Source organism: Onthophagus taurus, chromosome 6, assembly GCF_036711975.1.
Source record: "Onthophagus taurus isolate NC chromosome 6, IU_Otau_3.0, whole genome shotgun sequence".
In the NCBI taxonomy this organism is placed as follows: domain Eukaryota; kingdom Metazoa; phylum Arthropoda; class Insecta; order Coleoptera; family Scarabaeidae; genus Onthophagus; species Onthophagus taurus.
Window position 1 is genome coordinate 14,789,685 of NC_091971.1, and position 13,337 is coordinate 14,803,021.

At 31.6% G+C, this 13,337-nt stretch overlaps 1 protein-coding gene across 1 annotated transcript in view; it reads right to left on the reverse strand.

Annotated features, from left to right (window-relative positions):
- Positions 1-3,797, reverse strand: part of LOC111419525 (uncharacterized) — a 36,444-nt gene extending 32,647 nt beyond the window's left edge. The window contains exon 1 of the mRNA XM_023052344.2: positions 3,560-3,797. The gene's annotated coding sequence lies outside the window, so the exon portion shown is untranslated. The remainder of the gene's footprint in view (positions 1-3,559) is intronic.
- Positions 3,798-13,337: the final 9,540 nt, after the last annotated feature.

The following is a 13,337-nucleotide window of genomic DNA, read 5'->3' on the forward strand; positions in this document are numbered from 1 at the left end:
TTTACGTTTCACCATCTCTCCTTTAGAGTTTCTGACCACTCAAGTACAGCCTGTTGCAATTTCCTCTCCGAGTCTGCGATGAGGGCTACATCTTCTGCATATATTAGAGCATGGCATACATGTACTTATCGACTTACAACAACTCAACCTCAGCACAACTTAACATCAAATCTACGAACAATTTACGAAGCAAGTTTAATCGAAGTTTCAATACACAAAAACTCCGAATCGTTGAAAACCGTCAGAATCAATTCCAGAAAAACTTTACTGAATGCTTCGACTCTATAAAAATAGTTCCTTTGTAATGAGAAAGTGTTTCAAAAGGAAAGATGAACAAGAAAAGGATAATAAATAATTTTTTTATGTATATGTATATTCAATTAGCATTTACTACACAAACCCTGGGATTCCTTGCTGCACACCTTTCTTGTGCGAGCAAATCATTGCAGTCGAAAATAACTGTTATCTAAGCTTTATTTGTTAGTCTGGTAAATGAAGCAGTTTTGAACGCACATCTACCCATCTACCCATGCTGAGGATATTTTGGGGAGTTTTGATGTGGAATCCCTTTTTACTAGGGTACCAGTTAAGGATGTTGTAGATGGTCTCCGCCAAAATCTCATTCTGGAGGGAATGTTCCGAATCCGTCAGAATACGTGCCTAAATATTGAATTGATCTTGAGAAGAATCAAAAATGCTTTAATTTGATACCAAACATGATATATTTGAGATAAAATATAGGAAAGTTAGGTTAGAATTTGTCAAATATTAAAATTAAATATAACCATTTTTTGATAAATATTGAAATGATCTTGATAAGAATCCAAACTGCTTTAATTTGATACCAAACATGACATATTTGGGTTAAAAAATAAAAAAGTTAGGTTATAAACTGTCAAATGTCAAATAATCGCCATTTTTTTTTTTGCAGAAAATTAAGATAACTCGATAACGGTTGGAGATAAATAAGTCGAATTTGGGTTCATTTTAAAGGATATTTAATTTTCTATCCGTTGATGTTAAAAAAAGAAGAGCTTTATAACTAAAAAAAAATTCTGAATAATCCTTATTAAGAAAAAAACACGATTTCATTCTGCTAATTCGATAAATTTGGTTATGTCCGAGTCGAGCATGCTTGGCCGAATTCGGTTTCTTCTTTCGGATCTTAGTAAGAATAAAAAATGCTTTAATTTGATATCAAACATGACATATTTGGGTTAAAAAATAGAAAAGTTAGGTTATAAACTGTTAAATGTCTAGTGGAGTACTGTTTATCATCGATATTTCAGTTGGAAGGAAGAATTTTACGAGCAGTTCGAAGGGGCAGCCATGGGATCTCCATTCTCGCCAGTTATAGCGAATTTCTACATGGAATTATTCGAAGAAGACGCTTTGAAGAAGAGCTAGTGGAAACCAAAACTATTGCTCCGATATGTGGATGACACGTTTGTAATATGGCAACATGGTAAAAAACGGCTCCAAGAGTTCTTGGATCACTTGAACGCTCAACATCCGATGATTAAGTTTACCATGGAAACAGAAATTGCTAAAAAACTACCTTTCCTAGATGTGTTGGTCACCAGGATGACTAATGGAGATATGGAGTATATCGGAAGAAGACCCATACCAACAGGTATCTGCAGGCATCATCACATCATCATCCCCAACAAGTCCGTGATCCGTATTTTATTTCAACGAGCAGCGAGAATATGTGAAGCAGATAACTTGAAGAAGGAGCAACACTTTCTACGAGGCGTGCTGTAGGAGAACGGACATTTCGAGGGCCATCAAGCAGCGAAAGCAGAAAGAGAACGCGGTAAGTACAAAACCACTTGGATTTATCTATCTTCCCTATGTTTCAGGTGTGACGGAACGAATTGCCAGGCACCTCAAGAAAAACGACATCGTGGTGCGATACGGGATGGTCAGCAAGATTCAGAACACACTCCCAATAGCCAAGGACAAACTAACTACATTAAGCGGAGTATACCGACTATCGTGTAGTTGTGGGAAGGTTTAAGTTGGTCAAACTGGACGCAACATCAAGTGCCGCATCAAAGAGCATGAAAGGGATGTAAGGTTGAAGAAGATCCAGCAATCGGCGGTTGCGGAACATTGCCATGCGTCGAATAGACTTCGAACAAACAAAGGTACTGGCTAGGGACAACAGATATTACCAAAGACTGACAAGAGAAACCATAGAAATCCATCGACATAAAAATAACGTCAACAGAAAGGATGGAAACGTCAAACCTTCTCTTAAAAGACGCACGGCAAAACCCGAAAGTTTCTAGTTTTAGTTCAATTAACATCGGCCGTGAAAGCCTTGGTACTTATACGTAGTGGAAGCTTTGGTAAGTAAATTAGCCCGTTTGGTGGATTGTCGTGCCCAGATATCGATAGCTGCTGACCGAGGTGAGAAGTTGACTATCATATTTGATGTAGATGTTATTCACCTGTTCCTCTGACCTCGTCACCACCATAACTTGACTCTTCACTTTGTTTTCACCTACCGCCTTTAGAGTTTCTGACCACTCGAATACAGCTTGTTACAATTTCCTCTTCAATTATGCAGATTGAATCATCTGCATATATCAGAGCGTGGCACATGATTGGTCTGAGGTTGAGCTACAAATAGTAATGAGAATAAATTGTCCTTTTTCCATGACGAACATGCTAAACTCACTGGAACATGGATCTGATGGCCTGCATTAATTGCGTTCTTATCTAGTGCTTTCCAAACCTCTTGCTTTGGTACTTCATCAAACGCATAGTGCATATCCAAGAAAGCCAATATGAAAATTTTCCTTTTCTGATCCACTAATCAGTTATACAGCGCAAGGAGAAAATGAGATCTTGTTGGCAATCTCATCCAGTTCTTCATCAATGCAAGTCGTTAGGCGCCTCTCCTTGATTCTGGAGTATAACTTTGCAATGACATTAATGAGTCATATTGACGAGTTTGCAAAATTTTTGGATAAGATTAAATCGATTTCGTCGAATCATAAATGCCAAATTTGAATAGCGCGATTTTTTATTACGATCTTAATAAATTAGCAATTTTTCAAGGTGCCCACTATGATATTAAAAAAGAACATTTAAATTAGCAAAACCAACGTTGAAGTGGAAGGTCAACTAAAGAATCTTTGTGTACTCCTTGCTCAATTGATTAAGACACTTCATCTTCAAACCAAATGAGGTTCATTACAAAATCAAATTACAAACTACAGCAATGTTTTAACATAAACTTTAAAGTATAAAAATTTATGGTTTTAATGTAACGTGTTAAATGAGAAATGTTATATTTTTGATTTAAAATATATCTGAAAACTTTAAAGTTGTATTAATCAAGTTTTACTTAATCCGGCACTGTCTCTAAGCAACCAACTCAGTTGCCACATAGAAAATGCCACCACGAACCACACGAAGATATAAAAAAACAAAATTAAAAAGAAAAAGTAAAGCCAAGTGGCGAAATCAACTCGAAAACTTTAAATCAACTTTTTTTTTAAATTTCTTAATTAATTATAAATAAATAAATCAAATAAGAAAAACTTACCAAAATTTAAACAAAAACTGTACACACCAACAACAATAAAAACTCTTCAGTAACAAAATCGTTAAAGGTGAGTGAAACAATCACAACGGCGAAGTTAACACAATGATTTCCGGCCGGTTCAATTCAAAACTATTGAAAACAATAGCAACAAGTTGTCGTCGATTAATAAGTCCAACAGGAATTAAAAAAGTAAGAAACTGTAGACGCGTCAACGCCGCACAAGGTTCGAAGACTGACTGAATATAGAGGTGGACGGAACAAGTGAATAAACGTCGAGGTGCGATTGTCTGGACGGCAGCAGCGACGCGCGGCGGCCGTTCGAGATTACTGCCGCCTCTGTGGTCGGTGCTGCCCCGGCTGGCTAGATGGGTTCTCTTGGCTTCTCGGCCCACCGCGATCGAAAATGAGCGGAAACGGCTGCCGACGTTTTCGCTCCGGTGAATTTGACGCGCTCGTTTCCTTATTCTAACATCAAGTTGGCCGCGAAACATAACTTGTATAACCAACACCTACTTGAGACTATTTTTGCTTATACTCTACGATTCACTTTACAACAATAATAAAATACCATTTATGTTATAAATTGTACTATTACTTTTAGAAAGTTTTTTCTAATGGATTCTAAAGATTGATAGTACTTATTTTCTATTGTTATTTGAAGATGTTTTAATAGTATCCTGATTGCTTCCTCTTTAGTTGAGGTTAGACGTTAGTGTTACTGTCTGCATTATAAATAGTTTTCTTTTCATTGTAGTAATAAACATTGTGTTGTGTTTCGTATTTTCAATGAAAAAAACTTTAGAAAGCATCCGTGGGACGATAATAACAAAGCTATCAAGAAGAAACTTTTACCCACTTGTTCCAACTACCGATATCTTCGTTATCTTTGGAGATAACTAAATGTTAAATATACCTGATTTTTCCTTCATCTAAAACTTGGATTTTTACGTAGTCATCTCACATTACAAAGATCTTGATCATGAACATCTGCTTTTGATAACCTCTAACAATTGGATCACGTTATACATCACTTGACTAAGCGACAAATGTATAATGTTGAGAAAAACGGGATTTTCGTTTTCATCTCTCTAAAAATATAAGACTTCTCAGAATAGACAGGCTCAAACTATTAAACATTGTTTGGTGGCTGTCCATTTTTATCACAGAACACTGATGACAGCTATCACAAGCACAGAAGTCGCTTGGTCACTCGTTACGTTTTACGATTATACAAGCTGTTTTTGTAAGTCGTGGCATAAATTTAATCACTAAAACTAGAGAAAAAATGATGACGATACGTGTAAAAAATTTTGAAGAAAATAATCCAAGTTTGATTTTGTACTTTTAAACTGGTTTTTATTTTATATAGAATTTAAGTCTAACCAGTTTCGGCCCTTGGCCATCCTCAGAGGCTCTACAAATAGATTAACATCTCTCATTCTATCCATTTTGCAAACAAGTTTCTTAATATTTATTTTTCTTTTGTTAAAAAAGATCACGTATCAAAGTCAAAATCAGATTATTAGTTACTAATTTACAAAATTAAAGTTTAAAAAGTTGTAAAATGAAATTAAGGACGAAGTGTTTTACAAGTGTACAGGTTAAAATTTAAGAACGCTGTTTTTTAACAAAAGAAATATTAAGAATCTTGGAAACAATTCAAGAATCATCATGTGGCTTACAAATCGACGATTTTTTAATCAATATGAAACGACCCAAAAAACACGTTAAAAATAAAAAGAAAGTACGGAAAAGTGACTAACACTGGATTAACTTCAGTTATAAAACATTTATTATATGATAACTAACTTCAGGTTTAAAATGTCAACCTCAATTTGGACATATTTGTAATCTTCATTAAAAATCCTTTAAAATGAGTACAAGCACGACATATTTATCTTCAATATTAATGAAGTTATGATCAACTTCCGGTTAAGAATGTCAACCTCAATTTTGACATATTTGTAACCGTCGTGAAAAATTCTTAATACGTTTAATTCCAATATTACTTGAGATATAAGCAACTTCCGGTTTGAAATGTTAATGTCATTTTGACATATTCTTAATTTTTATAAAATGTCTTAATATTTGTCACGAAAACAAGAATATAATAATAAAAAAAAAAAAGAATTAAGGTTGGTATTAATATTTAAGAATTAAATTGCTATCTTCATTGTTGCTAACTTCGGATTTAATGTTTTTTATTCTAACTTTTTTGTTTTATGAGATAACTGCGTCATCTTTGGACTCATTTTAAAGGTTTTTTAATGAAGATGACAAATATATCAAAATTGACGTTGACGTTTCAAACCGGAAGTGATTGTATTTCCGTTAATATTAAAGTTAAATATGTCGAGTTTGGATTTATTTTAAAGGATTTTTTATGAAATTGTCAAAATGTATGTCAAAATTAAAAGTTGAATGTTCAAATTTTGGTTTTTTGAGATAAATGCGTCAAGTTTGGACTCACTTTAAACGTTATTTTATGAAGATTAGGAATATAATAATAAAATTAAAGTTGACATTGACAACTGAAAGTTTTTTTCACGACTAAATCCGAATGTTTCTAGTTCTCGTTCTAGTTTTAGTTCAATAAAAATATACAACATAGTAATATCTTATGCTAACCAGAACTGTCTATCACTAGTGAGCATCGTCATTGTCATTGTTAATGATAAATTTGTTGGTGACCTTTTGGAGCTTCTATTTTACCATTGCATACAAATATATTGGTAATATTTCTCTAAATTGCTAAATTCAACTCATTAAGTAATAAAAATATGTCAGCCAAATATACAATTTTTGCAATATGTTAAAAAAAATAAATTACTACTTTACATTTTAAAAGCCACTTTCTTCACATATTAAGATAAAAATACCTACGTGTCTTATCAGTACTATTTTGTTTATTGTTAACTGTTTTCACATTAACTGAGAGTATAATTGATTGAAAATAGTACTACTATTATACAGGGTGTATCTGAATGACTGCAGCAAACTTCAAGGGGTGATTCTTTAGTGAATTTTAAGGGTACTTTGATATATGAACCATGGGTGACTTCGGCTCCCCTAAGGAGGTTTATTTCTTTTTTCTCAAAAACCATAAACGCTAGGAAAATGAAATTTGGGGAATATGTTTAACTCATAATAGGGCACGTTTTGACCCTATTTGTACTTTCAACCTACCCTTCTAAACTACTAAACGTAACCACCCTCGTTCAATTTATGCCTAGATTTTTTTAATGAAAATGATAAATACATTGAAAAAATTTCAGTTAGATAGATAAAACTATTCTAAAACTTTTTTGTCTCTCTGATATTCTTCTAAAAATTAATAATTACTGAGAAAAAAAATAATTAAGCAAACACTAACTGTTAAGCTGTAGGGTTGTTAATCGAAAGTTGGAATGAATTTTTAATGAAAAAATCTTAGTAGGCTTTGCAATCTTTGTCAGAAATATTTTTGACGTTTAAATATCAGTGGCTTTCTTACTTTATTATTGTTTTATTTAAAATTTTGAAACGTCGACTGAACGAGCGTAAATGCGATAGAACTTTATTCAAAAATTAATTTGAAAAACAATAATAATAGTAAGAAAAACTGACATTTAGACGTCAAAAATATTTCTGACAAAGATTGCAAAGCCTACTAAGATTTTTTCATTCAAAATTCATTCCAACTTTTGATCGACAACCCCGTTGTTTAACGGGCAGTGTTGCTTTACTATTTTTTTTCTCAAAAATTAGTCGTTTTTGGAAAAATTTCAGAGAGACAAAAAAGTTTTAGAATACTTTCATCTATTTACGTAAAATTTTTCTAATGTATTTATCATCTGCATAAAAAAATTTCCACAAAAATGCAAAGGGGGTGGTTACGTTTAGTAGTTTAGAAGGGTAGGTTGAAAGTACAAATAGGGTCAAAACGTGCCCTATTATGAGTTAAACATATTCCCCAAATTTCATTTTCCTAGCGTTTACGGTTTTTGAGAAAACAAAATTAAACCAAAATTTTCCGTCATTTTTGAAGGGGTGTAGCTCCTTAGGAGAGCCGAAGTCGCCCATATATCAAAGTACCCTTAAAATCCACTAAAGAATCACCCCTTGAAGTTTGTTGCAGTCATTCAGATACACCCTGTATACACAAATCAATCTTTACGACGTACATCCGTTATTTTATTGGTGGATCGAAGTAGCGATGTTATGGTGTTGAGAAGATAACGCGTTTATCAAGTTTTGCAGAAAGTTATTGACGAAATCATAAGAAATGATTAATTATGATTTTTTTACATACCTAAAGTGAGAAAGTTCTATTGCTATCTACTTCACACCATAATAATAGGATGATAGAGTAACTAAAGAAGTGTGTAATCATTAAATTGACGTTTTTATAAGTGTACTAATAATAAAACTGACTACATCAATTCCACGATAAGGTAATGAACTATCTGCCAAATATAGCATTGGAGATCCCAACAGGAAATAGTGAATGTGGGATAACTAGTGTCTATTTTAGGTGTGTTTTGCCACTGGTTTCGGCATAAAGCATATGTCCATCATCAGGGGAATCTACATAAAATCAAATAATGATTACATCGCCTATAATATAATTTTGTTTATTATTTTAAGTTTATCAAGCAATTATTGTTGTTTGTTAAGTAAACTAACTGATTGTTGTTCTTTGTGGTGATTAAATAAATGTATTTCATAAAAATTACTAATCTGAAATAAATTACGTTAAACATCAGAAGAAACAATTTTAACAATTTGAGAGGTGCAACAGTTTCCGAACTAAAGATACAAAAATCTGAGATGATTGAGAGAACATCTTGTATTGATGATTTCTAATTATAACATCAACTGTAACAACACTAAAATGACTGGTTTTGTTGATTTTATTATTACATATATGTAACAGTGCTGACTTTATATGTCATATAAATATACAAATGATATAATAATCTTTTCAATTCGGAAGCAAATCCTTATTCAGACCTATTTCGAAAATTAATTCCTCTAATTATTGATTATAATAAAAGGGATACTCAGAAAGGCAATGTTACCACTTTGTACTTATTGGACTACTCTAAAACCTTTGATATCATTGTGGCATAGGTGAAACCTTAAATTGAATACCGTGAAATCGTCCGGTGTGCAACTGCGTCATCTTCAAATCGTTCCTGGAATGAAGCCTACGTAGTATTACTATAAAAGCAGTTTTCCTGTAAATCCCATTAGATTTAAGGGTATGTTATTTCTCCCGTTTTTACAACAATTCTTCTTTTATCAAATGCTTGTCTTATCACATCATTAAATACACATAAATGACTCTTGAAGGGTTCGACGAAATTTAAGTCATCATCTAAGTACAGAAAAACTGCGGAGAATTGCGAAAGGAATTAAAATTTTATATCATTACTCTGTTATGATTATATTTTCATATCAGCTTTATATATTTTTATTTATTTTGGTAACCAATAAATTATTATTATTAATTGCAAATACAAGTCTTAGTTATTTGTATTTTTCGACATTAAAAATCTATATGCTAATATATTGACGATGCGTTATTAATCGCCAAAGATTTTCTTCTCACCATTTATCAATTTAACTACCTGAATACCGAAAAGATAAATTTCAATATATTCAACGTGTGTTCATATTCTTCTAAAAATTAATAATTACTGAGAAAAAAAATAATTAAGCAAACACTAACTGTTAAGCTGTAGGGTTGTTAATCGAAAGTTGGAATGAATTTTTAATGAAAAAATCTTAGTAGGCTTTGCAATCTTTGTCAGAAATATTTTTGACGTTTAAATATCAGTGGCTTTCTTACTTTATTATTGTTTTATTTAAAATTTTGAAACGTCGACTGAACGAGCGTAAATGCGATAGAACTTTATTCAAAAATTAATTTGAAAAACAATAATAATAGTAAGAAAAACTGACATTTAGACGTCAAAAATATTTCTGACAAAGATTGCAAAGCCTACTAAGATTTTTTCATTCAAAATTCATTCCAACTTTTGATCGACAACCCCGTTGTTTAACGGGCAGTGTTGCTTTACTATTTTTTTTCTCAAAAATTAGTCGTTTTTGGAAAAATTTCAGAGAGACAAAAAAGTTTTAGAAAACTTTCATCTATTTACGTAAAATTTTTCTAATGTATTTATCATCTGCATAAAAAAATTTCCACAAAAATGCAAAGGGGGTGGTTACGTTTAGTAGTTTAGAAGGGTAGGTTGAAAGTACAAATAGGGTCAAAACGTGCCCTATTATGAGTTAAACATATTCCCCAAATTTCATTTTCCTAGCGTTTACGGTTTTTGAGAAAACCAAATTAAACCAAAATTTTCCGTCATTTTTGAAGGGGTGTAGCTCCTTAGGAGAGCCGAAGTCGCCCATGGTTCATATATCAAAGTACCTTTAAAATTCACTAAAGAATCACCCCTTGAAGTTTGTTGCAGTCATTCAGATACACCCTGTATAATAGCAAAAAAATTGGCAAAAAGAATATCATATCGGTTCCAAGAATATTACTGATTCACTTTATAAAACAATGGTAGCGAGTAATCTAGGTAGAGCTCTCAAGCACGAATCATGTACTAAGAAAAGCTAACCTAAAAGAAAATTAATTTCATCACAATTTCTAGTTGTGCATTAAAAGGAACCTCCACTCTTTCAAACAACCCATCATTTTGACGAATCATCTAATAACCTTGTCCTATTCGTTGGCGCAAATCTTCCAGAGTAGTATCCGCAGGTGTCACGTAAACTGAACTTTAACAGCCCTATAAACAAACGTATACGGGAATCTGAAAATCTTGCAGGCCACGCAATGGTGTAATCGTTAACTATTGATAGTAACTCGTGTTGTCATAAATCTCTTTTATCTCGTTAACCCATGTACATTAACACTTTTCAACTTGTCTTCTACCGTAGGGTGTATACTACGGTAGAAATGTATAAATGTTTAAACTAGTGGTGGAACGGATATCCGGCAGCTATCCGGTACCCGGCCTATCCGGCTATTCTTTAAAATCCGAATACAACTTTATTTATATCAGGTTTGTCATTAACAACCTCATTGTAACAATCCCAATACGATATATAAAATCTCTTGTTGCAGTTTCCTCTAATTTTCTTCTCTTCGCTTGTAATTATTATTCATCACATTCATTACTAACAGAACTGTGGCTGTTATCAGTTTCGATTATTAATTAAAGTATCCCCTTTATAATGCAATAGCCGTTTTGAAAAATCGCTTTTAATGATCGACAATTTTCTCGAATTTTGCAATTTTCAATTTCAATTTTTCAACATGTTTTGAAAAATAACATTTAGTTTTTGAAATTTTCGATGTTACAATTTACATCGACAATTTTCAAAATTCGCAATAAAATCCATTTGTTGAAGGATCCTTGTGGAAATATAACCAATTATTAATTAAAATATTCTCTTTTTAATGCAATAAGCCGTTTTGAAAAATCGCTTTTAGTTATTGAGAAATATATTTTTGAAATGACCGACAATTTTTTCGAATTTTGCAATTTTCGCAGGTTAAGTTTTAAAAATTCGTATAAAACCCATTTCTTGGAATATGAGTATGAAAGTTTCCCAAAGTGTTAATAAGAGTGTCCTCTTTCCAATGAACCTACCCGCTTTGAAAAATAACTCTTAGTTTTTGAGAGAACAATATTTGAAGTTTTGATAAAATTTTCGATGTTGCAATCTTCATCGATAATTTTCAAAATTTGCTATAAAATTAATTTCTTGAAGGATCCTTGTGGAAATATCACCAATTATTAATTAAAGTATCCTCTTTTTAATGCAAAAAACAGTTTTCAAAAATCACTTTCAGTTTTTGAGAAATAAATTTTTGAAATGATCGACCATTTTTTCGTATCCTGCAATTTTCGCCGATTAAGTTTTAAAAATTCGTATAAAATCCATTTGTTGGAATATGAGTCTGAAAATTTCCCAAAGTGTTAATAAAAGTGTCCTCTTTCCAATGAACCAACCCGCTTTGAAAAATAACTTTTAGTTTTTGAGAGAACAATATTTGAAGTTTTGATAATATTTTCGATGTTGCAATCTTCATCGATAATTTTCAAAATTCGCTATAAAATTAATTTCTTGAAGGATCCTTGTGGAAATATCACCAATTATTAATTAAAATATCCTCTTTTTAATGCAACAAGCCGTTTTGAAAAATCGCTTTTAGTTTTTGAGAAATAAATTTTTGAAATGATCGACAATTTTTTCGAATTTTGCAGTTTTCGCAGATTAAGTTTTAAAAATTCGTATAAAACCCATTTCTTGGAATATGAGTATGAAAGTTTCCCAAAGTGTTAATAAGGGTGTCCTCTTTCCAATGAACCAACACTTTTTGAAAAAAAACCTTTAGTTTTTGAGAAAATAATATTTGAAGTTTTGATAAAATTTTCGATGTTACAATTTTCATCGATAATTTTCAAAATTCGCTATAAAATTAATTCCTTGAAGGATCCTTGTGGGAATATCACTAATTATTAATTAAAGTATCCTCTTTTTAATGCAACAAGTCGTTTTGAGAAAAATCACTTTTAATTCTTGAGAAAAAAATTTTTGAAATAATCGAAAATTATGCCTTTTTTTAAATTTGTCTTTATGGTTTCTTTATCACACGTGGTAGGTGCTTTCCTAATATTTTTAGCAATGTTAACTATGAGAGAGTGGCAATAAACGGTTTTGGCAAAAATATCAATTTGGAATTTACTTTCGATCTTAGATCAATTTTGACCGTCCCATTAACTAACAGATAAATTTTGCCAGCAAAAAGACACCACAATCACCACGCAAATTAGTTGTAGTTTTTAAGTACTGTAACTCCAAAAATCTTTTCTCTATTATTTTATCCATAAGCAAACATTTTGATCTTTTTATATTTCAAATTAGTTGAATTGAAATTTGGAATGAGTTAGACTTAATTTTGAAAATGACTCCACCAGGTTCATTTGGCAATAAATATAGTCAATTTTTCAAACTCAAATCGTTTTGTTATACACTGTATGATCAATAAGAGATTTAACACGATGACATCAAAAGAAAAATTCGTCCCGAATTACGGAAGACAATTCGATTGGCTGCTGTTTAGATCACTTCGTTATTATATTGGGATGACCAATTATCTCACACTTTTTAACGACTTAGTATAGTTCATCGTCAATTAAAGGCGGTAATTACGTAACATCCAAAGATTAGACGTAATTACATCTACAGACATAATCTGTAATAACCGAGCTTATGTACAGTACTAGTCTTTGATTGTTCCTAAAATTAAATCGTTAAATTTGGTGAATTTTGTTTGTAAAGTATTTTTTAATATTTTTATTATTTTTTAATTATTTTGCAACAAATGCTTCCATGTAGTAATAACGATGTGTAATTATTATCGAACAAAAACGGCGAAGTTATGATCTTAATGGATCTGCGTGTAATAATTTAAAAACTTTTAGAAAGTCGCAGTGACATCAATTAGTTGTCGTCGTTGAGTCGAAATCTTTTGATTGTTTTGTTAAGTTAAATCGACCTTTGCAAATTACGCCGATTTAGAATTACGCAAAATAATGGATGCTATTATGAAATAAAATTGCATGTATCGTTTAAAATTAAAAAAAAGCTCTTAGAGTAATAGGTTTTCGGTAATTAATTGAATAAGAAACTAAATAATTTAGCATTTAAAAGGAAATTTGCATTAAAAAATTTTTAATTACACAAAAATGGTTAAACAAAAAAGATT